This window comes from Callospermophilus lateralis, chromosome 2 (assembly GCF_048772815.1).
Source record: "Callospermophilus lateralis isolate mCalLat2 chromosome 2, mCalLat2.hap1, whole genome shotgun sequence".
NCBI lineage: Eukaryota > Metazoa > Chordata > Mammalia > Rodentia > Sciuridae > Callospermophilus > Callospermophilus lateralis.
In genome coordinates, this window is record NC_135306.1 from 98,073,584 (window position 1) to 98,080,799 (window position 7,216).

Here is a 7,216-nt window from a genome sequence, read left to right on the forward strand (position 1 = left end):
ACTTACTCAAATCAAATGTGCTTATACTGAATCCCGTCCCTTCCCCCCAATTTTTTGATGCTTTAATGTGTTGATTTTGATCTGTCCTTAATATAAGGACACTTTTGTAGAGTTAACATAAGCTACAAATGGATGATGCTTTCCAGGCAAAGCAGAACTAAACACTTTCTTCATTGTTCCTATCACTGAATTCCGACTTTCACTGCTCTGTCATACCATCTGGCTGAGCACTGGCATTTTATAGTTATAAGTGTAAAAATACCTACCCACATTGAGTTTTTAAACTGATCTGCACAAAAGAAAAAATTTAAAAATCTTTATATACAGCAAATAGGTTTTTAAAAATACAAAAATAACATCTGTCATTTCTGTCATGCTGACAATTTGACATATATACACGTGCAGGAGAAAAGTGCCAATTCAGTTACCTGTCTGGCTGTAGCTTGTTAATATGATGAGCACACTGCCACGGAGTTTTCAGCTGACAGAAGAGATGTGTATTCAAAACATCTCAGGTAGTAAATACTGCAAGTCTCTGCAGGTATAAAGTTGGCTATAATAATTTTGTTCTACTTGATTAAAAGCATGTCCCACACAAGCTAATATTAAGTGCACTAAAACCCATGACAGTTCAGGGACCTTAAATAATTAAATCCTAAATGTACAAAATACAACTGTAAAAGCAAGGAACAATTATTGCCATGCAAGAGTTTAAACTAAAAACCACATAGAAATGCAATTTAAATTGGCAAACTCAAATTTATGTAACACTTGAGATAAAAATGTCAGAAGTAAGGCCTACCGACACAATGCTTAATGAGGATTTAGAAAAGGAAATACATTCATTCCCTTTACTGGTATAAATCAGATCTTGAAACCTATGGGAACAAGTTATCTGTCTCTGTCCTTTATATCAAGAAATTAGCTCTTTTACAGTTGTTTTTATATGAAGTCTCTCAGTTAAATCAGAAGCAGGATAATTTTTATATACCTATTTGAAAATGCGCTTCATTGTGAGTTCCTCCAAGTTAGTATTGACCAATAATTTCTTTACTATTTCTTTTAACTCTTCATCCGAGGTGGTTTCTTCAATTTTTTTTTTTTTATATTAAAGTTTCATGATCTGAACTATCCTCAGATTCACTTTCTTTTCTGGAACTCTTTGGGTTCTTCTTAGTAGTGCTACTATCTGCCTTCTTAACATTTGCACTTTTTACATACTTTTTACTTTCAGAAGTAGCTTTCTGTTTAGTTTTTCTTTCTCTTTTAGACGTCTTTTTCGTGGCTTCTCTTCACTTTCTTTATCTTCATTACCCAAGGATTCCTCCTTGTTTTTCTTTATGTCTTCATCTCTACTAGATTCATCTGAGAGAATTTCAAGGCTTTTGGTTTGCTTCACCTTCCTTGCCATTCCAGAATTGCTGACTGACCCATTCCTTTTTTCTGCCTTGGCTAGTTTTTTGTTTGTTTTGTTTTCATGTTTATTTTTTGTTTTAGATTTTGGCAATGGTTCCATGGAAGGTTTTGGATGCATTAAGAAATTGAAGATCCTCTTCACTAATTCATTATTTACACCTGATCTCTCAGAATCAAGAACCTTGCAGATGTTCTTTAACAAAGGCATTTCTAATTTTTTTTTCAACATTTCTTCCTCCCTCCCCTTTTTTTGTAATACTGGATATTCCCTTTTTCAAATGTACTTTCAGATGTATGTTTCCCACTGAACTGACCCACTCTTCTTTAATGAGGAGGACACTGTGGCTGGTCTGTTGCAAAGCGGTTTTGTAGATTCCTAAGTTAATCTGTTTTGTTGTTGTTGTTGTTGTTGTTGTTGTTCAGAAAGAAATGTAACCTTATAAAGAGAAAAAGTTTTATTTTGGCTTTGTTTCTAAGATTCCAGTCCATGATCAGTCGGCATCATTGCTATTGGACCAGTCAACACATCATGGTAGCACATGGCAAACTGCTCACTTTATGGAACAGGGAGTAAAAAATAGGAAGGACTGGGTTTCCACTATGCTCTTCAATAGCATGACCCCAATGGCCTAAATACCTCCCCCTAGACTCTACCTCTTAAAGTTCTACAACCTCCCAATAGCACCATGGGCTGGGAACCAAGCCTTTTATATATGGGCCTTTGGGGGACATTTCCAGATCCAAATTACATCAATATCAATGTCCCCCAAAGGCCCATGTATAAAACTCTTTATAAGTTTATTTTCTCAAGTATTTGTTATAGCAACAGAAAGCTAACACCTCTGTATTCCTAGTCTCTTGCTTATTTATAAGTGAAAGAATGTATATCCAATTTTGGGATGGAGATGCAGACCAGAATAGTTGCTCTCACAACTTTTAATCAAGTTCTTCTTGTTCCTTTGCTTCTATTATCTTTGTCTTGCTCAATTTGGATTCTTTTCCTACCATTTTCTCCTAGTAAGGAACTTCATGCTTAAAGAGATATTTGATTTTTTGGTTTCAAGATTTCACAAGATCAAACTTACTCCAAAATCTTCAGATCTTGAGCTCTGTTTTACTGCTGTTTGTAACAAATCATCACAAACTTAGTGGCTTACATAACATTAACATATTAACTCACATTCAGTAAGCCAGAAAACTGAGATTGTTCTCACTTGGCTAAAACCAAGTATAGTTGGCACGGCTGTATTTCCTTTTGGAAGTTCTAGGGCAGAATTCACATGTCTAAGTTGGACCCACATATCTATGGGCTCCTCAAAGCCCATACCCTTAAATAGCAAAGTCCCTTTTGCAATATAATATAACATATTTGCAAATTTTGATGATTAGGACATGGATATCTTTGGGGTGATTAGTCTGCCCATATTTAAGCCCCTTGAATTTACTCATGAATCAGAGTCTGCACAAACCTCTCTCATCCTGGGCTGCTGTCTCAGGTAAATATGCTAAAATTTTCAATGTGTACCTTTTAGTGACGTGAGGTTCAACTCTCCTCTGGCTCATCAGATGCCCCTATGTTGATTCTCTGCTTCCACATAGATGATAATGCCACCTGGGTTTTTTAGCTATAAAGGCAGATTTTATCTTCACCTGCTTGTATTTTGGTGGCTTGTTGGATTATGTATAATTAAATAGATGTTGCCCATGATTTTAAATTTTTCTATTCTATAGCTTTGTCTCATTTTAGAGTGAGGAGGGATTTGGAGACATTTAAATGATGATGTCACCATTGCCACCTTCCCTAAATACTTCACATCTCTTGAATTTGTGTCCTTTCAATTGTGCCTTCACTACCTGGCACATAACAATTGCTCAATAGATACTTGCTAAATCATATTAATCATCACTGGTATATTTATAAATGCTAGGCAAAGCGATCTTTGTTTACCAAATGATTTTGTCTATTTAGTTACTAAGGGATTAAACCAAAAGTACAGTAATAAAATTACTGAAATGCATAGATAAATGTGCAACCAATTATATATGTGCATATATATCTGATGATACTAAAGCAAAGTGAATGTTTTAAGTTATTGGTTGACATTATTTTCAAAATTTATGGAATTATATTGCTCAAGAATAAGATGCAGCTTGAAATAGGGGTGTGTTGGAGAGAGATATAGAAAAAGCTCAGATTGTCAGAAAAGGCAGAAGGACAGAAATATATCATCCCCACTTAATAAAAAAAGTTCATGTTCTAGACAAATTAAATACTTATCTGGTTGTCTTGAGAGAGAGGAAGAGTGAAATTTAAGGGAGGAAAACAATAAATCAAAGGACAAATATCTTTTTTCTTAGGGCAAATATCTTGGTATTGAAAGTTCTGTTGTATGACTGAGGCCGTCGCTCAGTGGCAGAGCACTTACCTAGCATGTATGGGGTACTGGGTTCGATCCTTGGCACCACATAAAAATGAAACAAAATGAAGACATGTTGTCCATCTACAAACACAAAAAAAGAAAACTTTAAAAATTTCTGTTGTTAAAAATTTTGCCTTTTTCATCTACTTTCACATGCCAAATAATGACATTTTGGTCAATATCAGATATGTGAGAGTGGAACCATAAGATTATAAGGGAGCTGGAAAATTCCTGTCACCCAATGACATTGTAGCCATCATTATGTGATAGAGCATTGCTCATGTGTTTGTGGTGAGGCTGGTATAAATAAGCCTATTGTACTGCCAGTCATATAAAAGCATAGCATATACAATTATGTAAGGTACATAATACTTGTTCATGATAATGAACCCCTGTGTTACTGGATTATGACTTCATCCAGATCCATATTAAGCAACTGGCCTATACCATCTAGTTTTGTATGAATAAACTCTATGAAGTTCATATGACAATGAGATCAACTAAAGGCACATTTCTCAGCATGCATCCTTGTCATTAGCAGTTCATGACTGCGTTATACTTACCTGTGTGAATCAGGCTTTTACTTAAATCGGGTGACAAAACAAAGTATGAAAAGTAAGTCCAGAGACACTACTCAGTCTTTAAAAAGAAGAAAATTCTATTATCTATGATAACACAGATGAGATTAGAAGAAATTATGCTAAGTGAAATTAAGGTACAGAAAGACAAATAGTATATAATTATATTTACGTGTATAATCTTAAAAAGTCAAACTTGTAGAGAGTAGAATAGTGGTTACCAGAAACTGGGATGGGGTAGAGAATGGAAAGAAGTCAAAATGTTCAAAATTCCAGTTAGGAGGAAAAGTTTCCAAAATTTATTGAACAGTAAGATGACCATAAGCTAATAGTAATGTACATTTCAAAATTACTAAAAGAATAGCTTTTAAATGTCCTCACCACAAAAAATGAGAAGTACTTCAAGTAGTAGATATAATAATTAGCTTGACTTAATCATCCCACAATGTTAACATATATCAAAAAACATGTTGTACCCCCCAAATTATAAGCAATTATTATTTGTCAATTTAAAAATGTTTTAAGTAAGTGCAGATCTCTGCTTTTAGGAAAATGGAGTAGATGTACTTTTCCCTATTCTCTCTGCTAAGTGCAAATAAAACCCCTGGACAATATATATAAAATGATCACAAGAAGACTCTAAATGGTGGAGAGAAGACGATGACCTTGGAATCAGGGGACTAAGTGCCCACTGTTTTGTTTTGCCCCTTCTATTCCAGACCTGGAGCTGAAGAAGCCAGAACCTGGAAATGCCAACAGGTGCAGACCAAAAATAGTCCCAACAAAAGGAGCTCTGCCTGGCCAGAGGACCAGGAAAGGGGCAGCTCCGAAGGATAGAAAACTTTCACTACGCTCCAGCCCAAACCCACCACCCACACAAAACGTTGGTGTCATTCCACACCCTCAGCAGCACAGGGAGAGTAAGGAACTTAGACATCCACTCTTGCAACTGTAATGAGGTGTCTCAAAACCTCTGCCATAGTGACATCATTGAAAGCCAAGTAGAGAGACCAGACTTTCATCTCCAGCAGCTGGAACAAGCCCTGTCCCCCACTACTGTCATTGAGATCATGTTGGGAGTCTGAACTTCCACTGCCACCCAGCAGTAACAATGCCTTTCTGCCGCCTCTCCATTAGGAGACTGTCAGAGGAGGCATAGAGGAGAGTCAAGATCTTCACTGTCACTAGTGGTAATGAAGCAACCCCACTGTCAGCAGAGACCGAATCAGAAATGGGAACTTCCTGAGCAGAGGTCATGAGAGGTTACCTTCCCTCAGGTGTCAATGGAGACTCAGCAGGGAACCTGGACTTCTATCTCAACCTGGTAGTAATGAGGCAGTGCTTCTCTCCCACTGATAGAGTGGTGTCGAAAAGCCAGCAAAAATAGAAGATTTAAACATCAGCCAGACTACAACACAGAAACATCCAGATTTCAATTGAAAATCACTGATTGTACTCAAAACCAAGAAGATCTGAAAGTACATTGGGAAAAAGGCAAAAACAATAGGTGCCAACATCAAAATGACAGAGATGTTAGAATTACCTGACAAAAGTTATAAAGCCACCATGGTAAAAATGTTTCAGCTATGGTTATCCACCAGGAAGCATGAATCATTGTTAATTATTTTTTTAGAAGTAATGATCTTACCTGAAAGTGCTTCAAATGTACAACTGATAAGCAATTATTATTTTTTAAAAAAACAGACTTCATATTTAAACTTATTGTCTATTTATTAGCTAAGAAACTAATTTCTGCAGGTTTTAATCAGACATACTAGCTTTATTCTCAAAAAAAAATTTAGGTATCTTCAAAATCTATGTCATTTGTGTAACTAATGTTTTTATAATGGAAGCCTGTCACTAAATTTGCTCTATTGACATTAAAAGACAATTCCCCAAAGTGCCATGTATCATGAAAGTTTGTAAAAGAAGCAAAATAGAGCAAAATGCTTTTTGAATGTGTCAACAAGAAATTACAAATATGCCTGAGACAAATTTACAAATGTAAAGCCTCTACAAAGAAATACAAAGTCTTAGCAAAGAAGCAGAAGATGTATAAAAACCAAGTGCAAATTTTAGAACTGAAAAATATAGTAACTAAAATTTAAAAAAAAAAAACAACACTTGGTAGATAAATTCAACAGCAAGATGGGGAGGGAGGTAGACAGAGAAGACAATTAGTGAATCGAAATAACCCAGTCAGAACAACAAAGAGAAAATAGGCTGAAGAATAAAAAGAACAGACCAGAGGGATGTGTTAGATGATAACCAAAGAGCTAACATTCATGTCATCAGAGTCTTGGGGAACAGGAGAAAGAGAGTGGGCCTGGTAAAGTACTTGAGAAAATGCTGATTAAAAATTTCCCAATTTTGAAGAAACATAAATCTGCAGACTCAAGAAGCGGAGAAAAACCCCAAACAGGATTAACCCAAAGGAATCAATTCCAAGGCAAATCATAATTAAGTTTAAAAGCTAAAGAAAAAGAAAATATATTGAATGCAGTGAAACGTTTTGCCTATTGTGTTGAAATAATTTAACTTATGGCACATTTCTTACCAGAAACTGTGGAGTCCATTAAAGAATTGTAACAATACCTTTCAAACTCTGGAGGACAAGACCATCAACCCAGAATCCTTTCCTCAATTAAAATACATTTTCACTCAAGACATTTTTAGATGATGGAAAATTAAGATAATTAGTTGCTAGCAAACATACCTGAAAGTATGACTAAACGAAGTTTCTAGAAAAAAAGGAAACAATAAAAGAAGGAAATTTGGAACATAAGAAGAAAAAAATGGTAA

At 35.4% G+C, this 7,216-nt stretch overlaps 1 pseudogene; it reads right to left on the reverse strand.

Moving 5' to 3' along the window:
• Window positions 1-913: 913 nt before the first annotated feature.
• LOC143386686 (protein DEK pseudogene) lies at window positions 914-5,671 on the reverse strand (annotated as a pseudogene).
• Between the last annotated feature and the right edge of the window lie 1,545 nt (window positions 5,672-7,216).